This window comes from Myotis lucifugus, unplaced genomic scaffold (genome assembly GCF_000147115.1).
Source record: "Myotis lucifugus unplaced genomic scaffold, Myoluc2.0 scaffold_49, whole genome shotgun sequence".
Classification (NCBI taxonomy): Eukaryota; Metazoa; Chordata; class Mammalia; order Chiroptera; family Vespertilionidae; genus Myotis; species Myotis lucifugus.
Genome location: NW_005871097.1, coordinates 4778576 through 4795086, shown reverse-complemented (window position 1 = coordinate 4795086; position 16511 = coordinate 4778576). Strand labels below are relative to the sequence as shown.

Sequence of the window (16511 nt, the reverse complement as noted above, 5' to 3'; positions counted from 1 at the left end):
TACCAATTACCAATTTTTATGCTAGGTACTTTTAAGACACTGTGATCTTTTCTTTAAAAAATTTTATCCTTGAGAGATTGCCATTATGTAATGGTAGACTATGCCTCCCAAGATTTCTTTTTACTTTCTGCTTCTTAAATGTGAATAAAATCATAATAAATGCCCACTATTGGTCTTGATCCTGTTTCATCTTCTATTACTATACTAGAGGCCCGGTGTATGAAAATTCATGCACTGGAGGGGGGGTCCCTCAGCCCAGCCTGCCCCCTCTCACAGTCCTAGAGTCCTCCGGGGTGGTGGGCGCAGCCCAGCGATCAGGGGAAGGCGACACCCCATCACAACTGACAGTTGGACATGCCTCTCACAATGTTGTTGTTGCTGCTGCTGCTGCTGTTGCTCCGTGGCATCTCTCTGTGCTGTGGTTCATATTCGCCATGCTGGGTTTGCACCCCGGGTTCATGATGTTCAAGGCCTGACCCTGGGGGTTCAGGCCTCCCATTGCTTGCTGCTGCGGAGGGACAGCAGGTTGTGGCCTGCTGGCTTGCATGGCGTTCAGAGTCAGCAGGCTGGGCTAGAGCTGAAGGCCAGGCTGGCTGGCCAGTTACTTGGCTGTGTGCTATTTGATGAGAGCTGCCATCAGCTGAGGGTTTGACTTGAGGATGTTGAGCACGTGTTGCTGCTGGGAGAGCTGGGAGACTTCAGGGTCTGCAGCAGGTCCTGCAGGGCACCTGGAGAGATGCTCTGAGGTGGCTGCACCTTGGGTCTGCATAGACATCACGGGTCTGGGCATGCCTCACATTGGCTGTTGCTGGGGGTGGGTGCTGGCTGCCACTGCCGGGGTTTGGGGGACAGAATAACAGGCCCACTGATCTGGTTAGTTCACATTCAGGCGCATGGGGGCCATCTGGCTCTCAGGGGTCACTGTGCCTCAGGGGCATACCGCTGTTGGTGCTCACCCAGTACAGATGCTGCTGCTGCTGTGCCTCATGTGCGATCTGCCGGGCACTGCAGATTGGGCCTGGGCAGGGGGGTGGTGGGGCTGGCATCTGGTTAGTGGGCTTCCCAGTGCAAACTGTGGTGTGGGGCTGAGTTCTGGCCACACTGGAGAAGCCAGCTAGTAACATGCTCACAGGCGAGGTCTGGGGCAGAGTCTGGGGCAGAGTCAGGGGCTGTGGTGTCCAGGGTGTGCTGGGATGCAGTGTAGGGGGCCAGGGTGGTGTGAAGGGAGGGAAGACAGACTTGGTTGAGGCACGGTGTGGGTGTTGATGGTGACATCTGCTGGTGCATGAGCTACGCGTGCTGACAGCAGTGCTGTGTCTTCTGCTGGAGGAGCTTCTGCTTGATGTTGAGGTAGTAGGGAATGGGGCATGTGTTTTTGGCAGTATTTGGCATGGTAGCAGCAAAGGGCCATGAACTGCTTGCACAATCTGCAACCTCCATTGGTCTTGCGCTGGCAGCCTTTGGTGTGCTGCACAACCCACCTCATCTTCTGGCAGGACGGCGGTGGGCAGTTGGTGTCACGGCATTGCGGGCATGCCTCCGGGATTGGCTGCAGCACTGGATGGCCTGGCACTGCCACTCCGGGAGGCCTCCCTGAACTGCGGCTCACCCTGCCACCTCCTTCCGGCTTCTGCTTTCCCCCACCCTCCTCCCGTTCTGCTCCGCAGTGGCGATTACCACCTCCTCCCCAACAGCTCCCTCAGCAGTGTCAGCGCTGTTTCCTGAGAAGCCAGCAGAAGAGCTCTCAGGACCCCCTCCTGCCCAGAGTCGCCAAGAAACAGGCTGTTTTGGAGCCAACTTTTATTGTAATTGCTGCCGTGATGAAGCAAGCATTCCGTCAGGCCGCTCACGCTGCCCGCTCTCAGCGGCTGCCCCCCTGGGACTGGAGGACTCCGGCGGGGCTGAGAGGACTGGGCGCCACCATCTTGTGGCTATGGGCACTGCCATCTTTGTGACAGAGTGATGGTTAATTTGCATACTATCCTTTTATTAGATAGGATAAACTACTAAATGGGTTTTGTTGTCATTTTGATGTAAGTGGCATATCTAAGGAGAATTGATAATATGTAGTACTTATCAAAAGCAATTATTATTTATATATTGGTAAGATTTTACCCTCCTACATTGCTTTCTTTTTAAAGATTCACGGTATCATGAAATGATGGTATCTCAGCTTAGCCCACAATTAGCTGAGTAAATATGGGTCTAACCTCAATTTCTTCCCTTATAAGAGTCAGATAATAGTACCAACCTTGCTGGTTTTGTGAGGCTCTAGGGAGAAGGGCAAGAGCACTTTAGAAATGTAAATGCCCTTGACAAATTTTATGTTATTATAATTGCTGCTAAATTGGGAAATGCTTTTCCTCAGTTTTATTATTTTCAAACCATAATACAATTGAATCATGAATCTAACTTGTCAGTCTCTCAATTAAAGACTTTTAAACCACTTTCCATGAAAACCCAGGAAACCCTGAGATATTGACAGGTTTTTAAAGAAACTATGACCACAATTAGTACTCACCCTTCTCCTTCAGATTAAATCTGAATACTATACCAGGAAAGAGAGTTTAAAAGTTAGGGAAAAATTACAAAAGCATCCACAAAGCCTATAAATCTTGAAAGTCATGTCATTCTTCTGTTTTAAAACAAAGCATTTTGAAGAAGGCAACTGGTGTCAATCAACACTATTGTCCAACTACAGAGAACTCATACTAAAATAAAAGTATAAAGTCAGTGTAAACAAAGTTAAACCTCAAGGATTAAAAAAGGTCAAGAACTGCCAAGACAATATCCACAAAGCCTAAAAAATTTTGAGACAATCATTGGAATCCTGTCAGGAAACTAAAACAATGACAATGTTTTTCTCTATTCAGGTTCCAACCTGGGACCACAAATACATGTACTTGTGACATCTTAGCTGTTTTTGAGTTGTTTGGGAAGAGTGAAAGTCAAAGAATTCCTTTCTCCCCCATTTATTTAGTTATTTAAACATTTTCCTATATCAGTGTGGATGCATACCTATTTATTTACTAGAGGCTCAGTGCACAAAATTTGTACATGGGTAGGGTCCTTAGGCCTGGCCGGGGATCAGGGCCAGCAAGGGCCTTCCTTCCCCAGCTGCCAGCTGCTGGCTGGGGCCTTCCTTCATTCTGCACTGCCCCCTGGTGGTCAACACACATCATAGCGAGCAGTCAAACTCCCGGTTGGTTGAACTCCCGAGGGGACAATTTGCATATTAGCCTTTTATTATACAGGATACTCTGTGTTATAATTCAATATTACCTTATTTTGTTGCTCAAATTGTTCCTGTTTTGGCCATTGAGAGCATGTTCAGATTGGCTCCTGAAATTCCAAGAATTTTACTGTGATTTAGAATAGGAAAAACAAGTATGGTTGGTGGTGCCTGGAAATAAGGGCAAAGCACTGGACTGGGAATGAGCAGAGCTCAATTCTAGTCTCAGTTTTGAACCAATTGGTTTTGTGACTTTGAGCCAATCACTTAGCCTCTCTGAGCCCAAAGACCTAAGGCACTGTAGTTTAGTGGCAATTGGCAAGACTTGGAGCCAACTACCTTTGCTCATAGTCAGACTCCTCCACTTTACTAGCTGTGTTAACTTGAGCAAGTCAACGTCTCTGTGTCTCATTATCTTCTGCTGGAAAAATGGGGATGAAAATAGTAACTACCCCAGGTATACTTGATTACTAAGTTACAACTTAAGGATATTGTAAAGATTAAATGAGTTACATATTATATCTAATCTGTTTAGGACTGTGCCCAATAAGTTGTGAACATTAAATGACATGGTCAAAAGAGGACAGTAAAATATGCCTTACTTTACTTCTTGAGGTGCTGTGCAATATGAGAAAGGGTAATATACCCCAACAAATTGTTACTGTTATTGTAATGAATAATAATAAGCAACAACACAGTATTCTATATCCATAGTTCATCTTTCTTCAGATTCTCTCCTGCCCTTCTTTTTACCTTTTTAAAAACTTTATTTGGATTTCATCAGTTTTTTCACTAATGTGCCTTTTGTATTCCAGGATCCCATCCAGTAAACCATACAGCATTTTATTGTCATGTCGCCCTAGGCTCTCTGGTCTGTGACAGTTTCTCAGTCTTTTCTTGATCTTAACAGTTTTGAAGACCAATGGTCAGATATTGTGTAGAGTGTTCCTCATTTTTGGTTTTTCTGACTTTTTCTTATGATCTGGACTGAAAATAATTGATTTTGGAGGAAAGAACCACAGAGGTGAAGTGCCCTTCTCATCTCATCTCATCACATCAGGGGATACGTTATGTCCACATGACTTATCTCTGGTGACATTAACCTTAATGATTTGGATAAGGTGCTGTCTGACAAGTTGTTTTTTCACCATAAAGTTACTGTTCCTACTTTTTCCTTCTCATTCTCCATTCATTAGGAGATCACTAAATCTAGTCCCCATTGGGGTGAAGGTTGAGAATTCAACTCCACCTCCTTGAAAGGATAGGTAGATTATTTGGAACTCTTCTGTGAGTAAGGTATGGGAGCTAAGGAGAGATTGAAAGGGGCTAAAGCTGAACCTCTCAGTCTCTTCAGAGTGTTGGGCAACAAAAAGACACCCTGAAATCTTCCACACCTAGGAACACATACCCTCAAACTTCCACTCCACCAGAGAGCCAGTACTAGTATTAGTATTTAGCTCCTGTGAATGTTAGCCAGTGACACTGTGACAGTCAAAGATGACAATAGCCACTTTAAGTCAAGAGGCACCTGTCTCTTTCCTTGTCTTTTTACCTGCTTTTCTCTATAGTTAGTTCTGGGAGTGGAATGGGGAAAAGCATGTCTCAGAGTTAAGCTTTTCCGCACTAGTGCAGTCATTGTCTCAGCCTAAGTCTGTGTTGGGGGCAATGGAGGAGATGAATTATAAATCAAGCCTAAGATTGAAGTTGTAACGTGAGTGGGTCTTGAAGTAACTAAAAGCTACCAGAAAGTAATGGAATCTTCCAAAATATCCATTAAGTATTTGCCAGGGAAAGGAGATATGGCAGCACATGGTTGAAATTAATGATTGGAAACAAAATAAATTCATTCATGTTTATGCCCTCTTCTCAATAAGTTGGTTATAAAAGTGACTTCAGAGATGAATAAAACTCAAGGCCCTATGTTGGAATGATTTTAACCTCAAGAAAAAATGTCTGGCAGGAACTTATCCTATATAATAAAAGCCTAATATGCAAATTGACCGAATGGCAGAACGACCGGTTGCTATGACACACACTGACCACCAGGGGGAAGACACTCAATGCAGGAGCTGCCCCCTGGTGGTCAGTGCACTCCCACAGGGGGAGAGCTGCTCAGCCAGAAGCTGGACTCATGGCTGGCGAGTGCAGCAGCAGTGGCAGGAGCCTTTCCCACCTCCAAGGCTGTGCTAAGGAGCAGCAAGCAGGCACGCGGTAAGGAGCGAGGGCTCCCAGGCTGCGAGGGGACACAAGCCAGCCTGAGGGACCCCCCCGCCCCCGTGATTGCATGAATTTTCGTGCACTGGGCCTCTAGTCTAATAATATTAAAGCATAACTCTTACCTCATATCTCTCCATATACCATCCCAGAGTGAAAGTCAAAATGTTTGTGAGGATGTTCACCATTTCATTGGAAATTCCTCTGATGAAAGCTCTTATGCTGAGGAAAACTATTTGTAGTGTAGAGAAATAGTTACTATAAAATCCTCAACATTTTATTGTCAAGTTATTTCAACTCTTGAAGGTCAAGAATAAAATTCTTTTGGAAAAACAAGAGATGAGTGTGTCATTGTAGCTGTTCAGAGTTCTTAACCCCATGTAAGAATTTAAGCCAAGAAAGCTCGAATTATTGGGTTAGTAAACTTAACCTTCTCACTATCCCAGAAGGAGAAGTATGATGGAAGGAGTGAAGGAATTTATTATATAAAGTGGGGGGTTTCACAAAAGTCTTTTATAAACTAAGTCTTTTTTACTTAAAAAGAAAGAAAGAAAGAAAGAAAGAAAGAAAGAAAGAAAGAAAGAAAGAAAGAAAAGAACAAAAAGAGAGAAAATTCTTCCAAGAGGACACAGTTATACAACTTAAAATGTATAACTGGAAAATGCTTTAGAATGATCTACTATAAATTTTATAAATCTATAAGCACTGCTTCTTGAATTGAAGGCTATCCCTTTTATTATCTACCATGTACAGTTACTTCAGGGAAAACATATTCTTAGAATTGTACCCTCATCATCTTGTAACTGGAAATCCTCTGTCTTTGAGCCAATAGGAAAAATAAGGACAATGACATTGGTGTAGACAAGCCTGCTTCTTTTGCACAGCCAGACTCAATGGACATTTAATTTTCTAAAGATCATAAATTCCACATTGCTTTATAGATGACAGTTTATAACAATTTTTCCACTGGCTAGAGGAAGAAGAGTTTGGATTTTAAAGAAATGCTTCATCGTTCCACCTTCTGGATACTTTTTAGGTGGAAGGAGGTACTTCACAGAATCCTTGAGAAAAAGTCATTGACACTTTAAGACTGGGGTCTCTCTCAATTATTAAATCTGTATAAGCTCGTGTATTATTCCTTATCGGTTTTATTGGCAAGTTGTCCTTAAATTAGGATGCATACTGTACTCACCTCCAGATCAAATGACTGAAAGCTATCAATATTTTAAAAATCAGACAGGCTCAAAGAAAAATAATCAGACTATGTTTAGCTGTAGAGTCATCTTTTGGGAGAGAGAGCAAATAGAAATATTCAAAATGGAAAAATTGGCAAAAGGTAAAATAAAGGAGACAAAGTCATGGATCCCATAGAAAAAATGCTCTGATGGGGTAAAAGGGGAGACAGGCAAGGATTGGAGGGTCCTCCTAAGGCCTTAATCATCAGGTAGTGATGACTGAAGGGTACCTGCTCCTCCTCTCTAGAACCTCTAAAAGCATTGCCTCTTTGTGGTGGTTGATGCCCAGTTCCTTATTTTAAAATTCTGGCCTTACAAGCATCTCCTGGCTCTGAGATAAAGCTTATTTCTTGCTTGTATGACGCTGACTGTGGAGTGTGAAACTGAATGAATGATTGTCTCTTTTTCCTCCTGCCCTAGGATCATATAAGCCCAAAGCCTCATGCATGATAGAAGTAATAAATTTTATAAATACCACTTTACCAATGTTTTCAAAATCAGGCACATTGATTGCACAAATCTCTGAAAGTATTTTTGACAGGCAACACTATTTCCAAGTAAAATTAATCATTATGCTGTGGCTTCTTTTTATGGACATAGAAAATGCATCAGGCCCTGTGGATACAGAACTGTGAGACACAGACTCTCAACTGCTGTCTAAAACAACCCGATTTTATAGGAATGTGAAGTTTATGTGTGCTTTCTTTAGAAATACTTTCTAAAGGATACTCTACATTCAAACATGGCTCACAAAAAAATAGCATCATTATGGTATTATAAATTCTTATTTATCTTAAAAGAAATTAAACCAGAATTGGCTAAATAATAGACATACATTTCAAATTGAGAAGTTATTTCCCAACTTCTAAAATGAATAACTGGAAATTGTTTAAGAAATATGAGTTTTAAAGTGGTTATGTAAAAATATTCAAGATCAAGAATAGTTACATCTGGGAAATAAAGACATTACGAATAAGGTAGGTTCACATTATCACAAACAAGCTAAGTGTGGAAAAATTCTAAGACAGAGACATTAATACATACACCATCAAGAGGAAATCGGTATGAGTGAAAACTAAGAAACTGGAGAAAACTCTTTGGTAAAATTTCTCCCTATCTGAATAGCCCAGAACCGAATGAAATCTTTGAGGGAGAGGATATGGCATGCAGAGAAAATGTGAATTTATCACTATTGTTACTTGTGGATGGAATTTTTGTGTCTATTTTCATATTATCCATTCTCATTCTTGCTATATTGGACACTGGGTGACACACTGGTACTCACAGGGTATACAAGCCATTATGAGATAGCTGAAGTGAAATGATAAATAGTTGATGACCCTTTTGCATTTGTAGGTGGCATAAATTACATTATTTTCAGGCAGACATTGAAACATCGTAAAAGATATTGTATCTGTCAAAAACTTCCAGTTGAAGGTCATAGAAACTCAACTCAAAACAAATGGGGTGCAGTAGGTTAAATTATAAAGAAGTTAAGGGATGTAGTTAATCAGATCCAGGGCTTCAAGTGATGTCATCTACATTCAACTAGAAGAAGAGGAAGTGATTTTTTTTGAAGGGCCAATATTTGGCAGATATTTGGTTTTTGTACAAATCCATAAAAACATTATATGTGCATTTAATGCATATTACAACTTTGCCCATAAAAATATAACTTTGATGAATATAGAAGTTAAAAAAATAAATCTTGTGCTCTACCTAGTTTATTATCTATTCTTAGAAACCCGGAACTCTAAATAGCTTTGGAATGATAGCTTTCATGTCAACAATTAGCTCAAAGAAGATGACAGCAATAGATTTGTGTTTTTCTTTTGAGATATAAATCTAGTATGAGTGACATAAATATAAAGGAGACTGAATAAAGCATTGTTGACAGCAAAAGAAATACTTTTATGCCACAGCTCATTTTTTACACTAACACCAAGCCTTTTATATTTTAAAAGACTGATTTCCATAGTAGATAAATACTGGAAAAATATTTTACTTATCCCTTGGGGAGAATCAATAAAATTACCTTACAGCAATTATTTAATAACTTTTATTCTTTTCTGATACATAAAATCTGAACAATGACTTCTAAAATGGATATCTGCACAATCAATAACAAAACCATTCTCAAACAAAAGTCATTCTCAGAATCAACTCACTTTTATCAGGCTTATCAAAAACTACCAAATTGAAAATAAACTATTTATGCTATCATAGAAATAACAATGTCAGAGCTTTCTAGTCAGGGGGGAAAAATAGAGGATATGCCTAACTTCCTGAGGATCAGGATGGAACAGACATTTTAAGCACAGAAAAGGGTTCTGAGCTGCTGGTGACCTCTGGCTCAGTACACAGGTGGACACCTGTATGAGGGGATCTAACACAAAGTAAATGCCAGGCCAAGAGGAAGCCATTTGACAGGGAGGAGGCACATTCATTTTGGTGCAGAGGAGCAGGGTGGTCCTGAGAGATGAAAACTGAACAAAAAACAGTTGAGGTCCAGGCTGGGGAATCAAGGTCAGAAGGTCAGAAGATTAGGAAGAAGAGTGGGTCTGGGAGAAACATTTACTGAGCGTGGGGGCCATTCAGAACTCAGGTTTCTCTATAGGCCTCCTGGGAGGATCAGGTCTGAACTACAAGCAGAAGCAGTAAGTAGGTCATCTGCTACTTCAGACTTGGCCTAGAGGTCCCCATTGTCTTTTTTTTTTAATTCTCATCTGAGAATATTTTTCCATTGATGTTTAGGGAGAGTGGAAGGAAGAGGGAGAGACAGAGAGAGGGGAACATGGATGTGAGAGAGACACATCGACTGGTTGCCTCCCCTACGCAACCTCACTGGGGCCTGGGATTAAGCACGCAACCGAGGTAGTGCCCTTGACCAGAATCAAACCCAGGAACCTTCAGTCTGTGGGCTGATGCTCTATCCACTGAGCCAAACCAGCTAGGGCCCCATTGTCTTTTTTTAATGTGGTAAAAATACATATAACATTTAGCCTTTTAACCTTTTTTAACAGTAGTGTTAATCATTTCACATTACTGTGTAACAGACCTCTACAACTTTTTTATCTTACAAAACTGAAACTACACTAATCTTATTTTCTTTGTACATTTTTCTTCCATGTTGGGAGAACCGCCAGATAGTTAAAGGATTTCCCAGTCAAGTCCTCCCACTTGGAAGTCATACGCTTTGAAGCTCCAACTGTTGAAATTTTACAAAATCTGATAGTGGACTAGGGTGGAATTCTCAACTTTATTTCTTTTTTCTATAAGTACATCACCAAAGATCTGCAAGGGGCTGTATGAATCAGCATCTGCTTTGAAAGAAGATCAATATAATTTAGTGTTCTCAATAAAATAAAAACAGGGAGTCAATTTAATTATTGTGATTCTGCTGAGGTTTCTATTCCCAAAGCTAATTATTTTTTTTTTGGTAAGGATCTCCACCTTGATTATATCCTATTTTATACAAAATTTAGAATTCAATAATGTTGCATCTGGCCTTGGGAGTCAGACTCAGCAAAAACATTTGTATTAGTAGATGTTCTGGCAAAAGCTGAAGCCCTGACAAAAGCAAAAGTGAGAGAGGGAGGGAGGGGAAGAGAGTCTTTAAAAATGTCTTTCAGTATGGACAGATTTTCCCACAAGTTAAAATTACAAGTGTTCAATACAATGGGGTAAAGACAGTCTATTCAATAAATGGAGTTGATAAAATTGGACAGATATGTGCAAAGAAAGAAAGAAAGAAACTAGACCACATTTTTACACCATACAGAAGAATAAACTCAAAATGGATTAAAGACTTAAATGTGAGACTTGAAATCATAAAAATCTTAGAAGAAAACATAGGCACTAAAATCTCAGACATCTCTTATAGCAATATTTTTTCTGCTATGTCTCCTCCGGCAAAAGAAACAAAAGAAAAAAATAAATAAATGGGACAACATCAACCAAAAAAGTTTTTGCACAGCAAAGGAAACCAACAAAATGAAAAAGACAACCCACTGTAATGGAGCACATATTCGCCAATGATATATCTGATCAGGGTTAATATCCAAAATTTATAAAGAATGTGTAAAGAACATGTACAACTCAACAGCAAGAAAACATATAATCCAATTAAAAAATGGGCAAAGGACCTGAATAGACACCTTCTCCAAAGAGGACATGCAGAAGGCCAAGAGACACATGAAAAGATGCTCAACATCACTAGTCATCAGAGAAATGCAAATTAAAACCACAATGAGATATCATGTAATACCTGTCAGAATGACCACCATCAACAAATCAACAAACAAGTGCTGGTGAAATGTGAAGAAAAAGGAACCCTTGTGCACTGTTGATGAGCATGCAGATTGGTGCAGTCACTGTAGAAAACAGTATGGAGTTTCCTCCAAAAATTAAAAATGGAACTGCCTTATGACCCAGCAATTCCACTCCTGGGAATATATCTGAAGAAACCCAAACACTAATTTGAAACAATATATGTACCCCTATGTTCATAGCAGTGTTATTTACAATAGCCACAATTTGGAAGCAGCCCAAGTGCCCATCAGTAGATGAGTGCATTAAAATGCTGTGGTACATTTACACAATGGAGTACTACTCAGCTGTGAAAAAGAAGGAACTCTTACCTTTTGGTTCAGCATGGATGGACCTGGAGAGTATTATGCTAAGTGAAATAAGCCAGTCAGAGGAAGACAAATACCATATTATTTAATTTATATGTCGAATCTAATGAACAAAATAAACAAACATATAGAAACAAACTCATAAATACAAAAAAAACCCAGACTGATAGCTGTCAAAGTATAAGGGTGTTGGGGATCTGGGTGAAATAGATGAATGGATTAAGCAAAAAAAAAATCTTATAGACACAGACAACAGTATAGTGATTGCCAGAGGAAAGAGGGGTGGGGAAGGTAGAAGAGTGTAAAGGGGAGATAAACTGTGAGAGGAGGCTTGACTTTGGATGGTGAACACACAATACAATATACAGATGATGTATTATTATAAAATTATACACTTGAAACCTATATAATTTTATTAACCAATGTCTTACCAATAAATTCAATATAATTTTTAAATGAAAAAATACAAGTGCTTATTATACCATATGTCAGCTTTACTCCACTCTGTTTCAGATATTGTGACTTCATTCTGACAAATAGATTTAAACTACTGGAGATGCTGAGTGAATTAAATATTTGGCTATGATCCCAGTTGGCTTCATTTTGTCCATCACCTTTGTCACTATCTCTCTAGATCCTTCCTATAAATCCTTAAGCAGGTGAGGGAAGGAGGAGTAATTATGGGAGGTGGCAGTAACCTTTAATATTTTTCCTAAAGTCTGGTGTCACAGGTATTAGGGGAAACCTGTCAGGTTTTAGGGAAAGCTTGAAAAGCAGATTCTGAGGAGAGGATTAGCATGCAGGAAACTTATTAGGAAATGGTATTGAAATCAACCTGTGAGGGAAGAGAAGGAAGCAGGGTTGGGCAGAAGAAGAGAATGGGTCAAAGACAATCACAAGGGCATCTCTTACTAGGGTGATCAACTTGTCCCAATTTGCCCGAGACTATCTAATTAGCGCTTACAGTCTCATGTCCTGGGAAAACCAGGTTGGTCATCCTAGGTCACAGTGATGGTGAACCTATGACACGCGTGTCAGAGGTGACACGCGAACTCATTTTTTTGGTTGATTTTTCTTTGTTAAATGGCATTTAAATATATAAAATAAATATCAAAAATATAAATCTTTGTTTTACTATGGTTGCAAATATCAAAAAATTTCTATATGTGACATGGCACCAGAGTTAAGTTAGGGTTTCTCAAAATGCTGACACGCCGAGCTCAAAAGGTTCGCCATCACTGCCCTAGGACCTCTGGAACTGGGATGGCCCCACAGAGATACCCTGAATTGCAACCAGATGCCTGGGCCTTTATGCCCATGAATCAACCATTCACTGAATAGAGGATGTCCTCCTAACGCCTGAGGAGGCATGACCTTGGATGAGGTGGCTCTCTTCAGCAGAGGGCAATTTCTGGAGATAGACTCAGCTGTGAGCTGTCAGTCACCAACTTTTTTAGCAGCTGGAGGAATGATCAGCTTCAGACCTGAAGGGGGCACTATTGGAAGGTACCTGATTTTGTACTAACTTACACTCTGGACTCTTGGAAAATACCTGAATATTGATGGATCCAAATGTGGGCCCAGTTGGTCCCTTATGAGTAGTCATCTTAATCTGGAGAACCAAAGACCCAACAGTAAACTTCTTGGCACTTGGGGAAATTCTGGTCACCATCTGTCTATTGGAGGAGCTGTTCCAGCCCTTTGACTTGGGCGCATCATTGTTCCAGTGATATGCATCCTGGTGGTCATAACCAATCTTCTCCCTTCATTTCAGCCACTTTGTAAATCAAAGGTACACATGAGCACTGGTTCTCTCTACCTGATGAGGCAAGTATAAACCTCTATATGCTAGAAGCATGTGCTCAGGAGTCAGCCAGCCTGCATTTCTACCCATCCCTGACCTGTAGGCAAGTTGCTAATATCTTTAAACTTCATTTGCCTCAATTATAGATGAGGCTAACAATGCTTATTTTTAAAGGTTCTTATGAAGATTAAATGAAATTTAGCTAGCTAGATAGACATATTGAAAGATACTATATACTAATGGTTAAGTAGTATATTCACATTTTCTTGGTTTTATGTTTTAGGTTCCACTAGTCACTATCTATATGCCATATATCTCTGGGAAAATTATTAGCTTCTATAACCTCAGTTTATTCATCTATAAACTGAGCTGTAGTAGGATTTAATGAAATAATATACATAAATGACTGTGACTAGAGCTTAACACACAGGTAAGCACTAAATGTATGCTTCCTCAATATTATTCAAAGTCCTAGCATAGTGTTTGGCATATAGCAAGTGTTCAACAAATTGTCTGTTATTAAAATGGAGGTACAATTCCTGCAATCTATATATATAAAAGCCTAAGCGACTATTATGACCAAATGATCAGAATGACCAGATGGCCAGCTGGTAGCTATGACTTGCACTGACCCAGACCTTGCTGCTGGGGCCCTGACAGCCCTGAATTTGGTTCACTCACACCCTGGACCCAGACAGGAGGGAGGAGGGAGCCCGATTCCTCACAGAATTGGCCATTGGTTAGCTTGCTGCTGGGGCCAACCTCCTGCGGTCCCTCCCCCCAGCCAGCCAACCTCCCGTGGTCCCTCCCCCAGCAGGCCAGACCCCCCAAGTGACCCCAATTGTCGGCCAGGCCGAGGGACCCCACCCATGCACAAATTCATGCACTGGGCCTCTAGTTAGTAATAAAACAATGATAGCAGACCTCCTTCTGATGATGTTTATCTTTTCAATTTTGAATGGGGCATTTTGGGTGGTGAAACTTGGAGGTGCATGCGTCTTCTTGGGAGGTGCCTTTGGAATAGAAGAGCTGAAAGGGCCTGGAGTAATATCCAGGTAAGAACAATGGAAATTCTGGCTGCTTGGGGCTGGCTATGTTCTGACCCAGTGGTTCAAAAAGTGTGGTCCCAAGACCTACACTATCATCAACTGGGAACTTGTTAGCAATGCAAATTCCTGGGTTGTACCCCAGACCTACCAAATCTGGAACTCTGGGGAAGAGGCCCAGCAATCTCTGTTTTAACAGGTTCTTCAGGTGATTCTGATACATGTTCAAATTTGAGAACTGATGTCCTAGGTTTTGGAAAAGAGATGAAAGTGATCTTAAATTTTCTATGTTAGATGGGGAGCAGTGCCTCTGTAGACAAGTGACTTTTCAGACAAGGATGGCCATAAACAGACATCAGCCCTTGGAGTTGGCCTTCTGTGGAGCAAGCTGTGAGAGAAGACCAGTGCCACCTCTCTGTGTGCCACATTACTAGTATAATGTGTAGATCCAGATCAGCTACTTTGTGCTTGGCCCACAGATGTTCAATAAATAGTTACTGAACTAAGGAACAAGAAAAGGCATGTAGAGGACAAAAACCCTCAATATGTTCCATTGCTTAAGCCACCACAGTCTCTTGTTTTTCACCCAAATCCTGGCACAAGTTAACCACTTATGTGTGGGCCTCCCTACTTCACACCTGTGTGCCTGGCTCAGCACAGCTGTTGAATTAAACAGGCATAGTATTTCTTTTAGGCCAGGGATATAGCCATCCATCACCTCAACTACCCAGGTGGCAAGCCCTCCACACCCAATCTTCATACTCAAATTCCTAAAATATTAGAGATTTATGGAATCAGGAGAAAACCCACTGAAAAATCTCCCTCCACCCAAAGGTTCTGATGTTCAGTGTAGCTCATTGCTCTCAATCAAATACACCTTAGAATCTTGTTATAATCATACACATGAAAATTGTAATAGTTGAGAAAAAGTTGAAATACTTGTTTTTGTATTTTTGTTTTAAGATATGAAAGCAAACAGGAATCCTGTTGGGCACAAATGGTTCTGTATTTTCTAAAACTCTAAAACAAAATGCATAAGTTAGAGTCTTCTGGTCTAAATTCCATATGACTTTAATTAATTCTCTAAGTGAGTAAATGTATTTTCCATTTAATGGAAAAGGTTTTGGCAGTAGGACCACTTACTTTGCACTAGTTAATGGAGCATTACGGAAAAGACAGAGAAATATTAATCATATTTGAAAACATGGCTAGCTTTGGAGTTAGGCTATTAACCACTTATAGCACCACTTATAGAAATAATATAACATATTCAAAGAGAATGATCATTCTACTATTAATGCTATCTTATAAGAAATTAATAAACTAAAGTGCAATTTCTTTAAAATAAACAGATAGAAAACTCAATATCCTGCTACTATGCCATCTTCCCATGTAAAGCATCTTATCATTTCAAATATCACCAATCACCACATCTGCTCTAAAATAAACTAACAGAAAGAATAGAAATATTAGAATTCTTGGTTAAAGGATTTATAGGAAATACTGTTGTTTGTTATTTAAAAAGTGAGAGAAACTGTAAATTCCTCAACAACAAAGGTGTTGGGAATAGCTCAAAGGTAGCTTCCTTAAAAGACACTGCCTGTTGCTTCCAAAAAGACTTTGTCTTTTGTATTACTATTGATTTATGCCCATATAGGGAAGGTACTACATAGAACACCAAGGTCATTTCATCCCCCAATTTATAAAGATTGGCTTTCAAGCTAAATACATGGGACAATGATGAATGTTACTTCATTTAGAGCAGATGGGAACATCCTGGCAGAGTAAAAAACTGTACTTGGCAAAGCATGTGAGAAAAGTTCTTGAGGAACAAGATAGTGTTGGATGCATGCCAAGATAGTATACACCAACCCATTCATATAACCAAGATGTGTTAGTTTGCTAGAGCTGCCATAACAAAATCCATAGACTGGGTGGCTTAAACAAGAGAAATTTATTATTTTACAGTTCAGGAGGCTAGAATTCTGAGATCAAGATGTCAGTAGGTTTGGTGTCTTTTAACACCTCTCACTGTGTCCTTACATGATTGTCCTTCTGTCTGTGTTGTAAGGACACCAGTTATGTTGGATTATAGAGCCATCCTAAAAACCCCAATTTTAACTTATTTACCTCTTTAAAGGCTTTATTTCCAAACACAATCACATTTTGAGGTACTGGGGGTTAGGGCTTCAATATATGAATTTTGAGGGAGGCACAATTCAGCCCATAACAGAAGACAAAAAAATTCTTCTAGCTTTTGGAATGCAGCTTTTCATCATTCACTCATTTAATGCAGTTATTCACTTAATGAACAAATAATTGTGAATCTCAACTATAATTGTA

The 16511-nt window shown here is 40.2% G+C and overlaps 1 pseudogene; it reads right to left on the bottom strand.

Moving 5' to 3' along the window:
• Nucleotides 1–375: 375 nt before the first annotated feature.
• Nucleotides 376–12990, bottom strand: LOC106697135 (annotated as a pseudogene).
• Between the last annotated feature and the right edge of the window lie 3521 nt (nucleotides 12991–16511).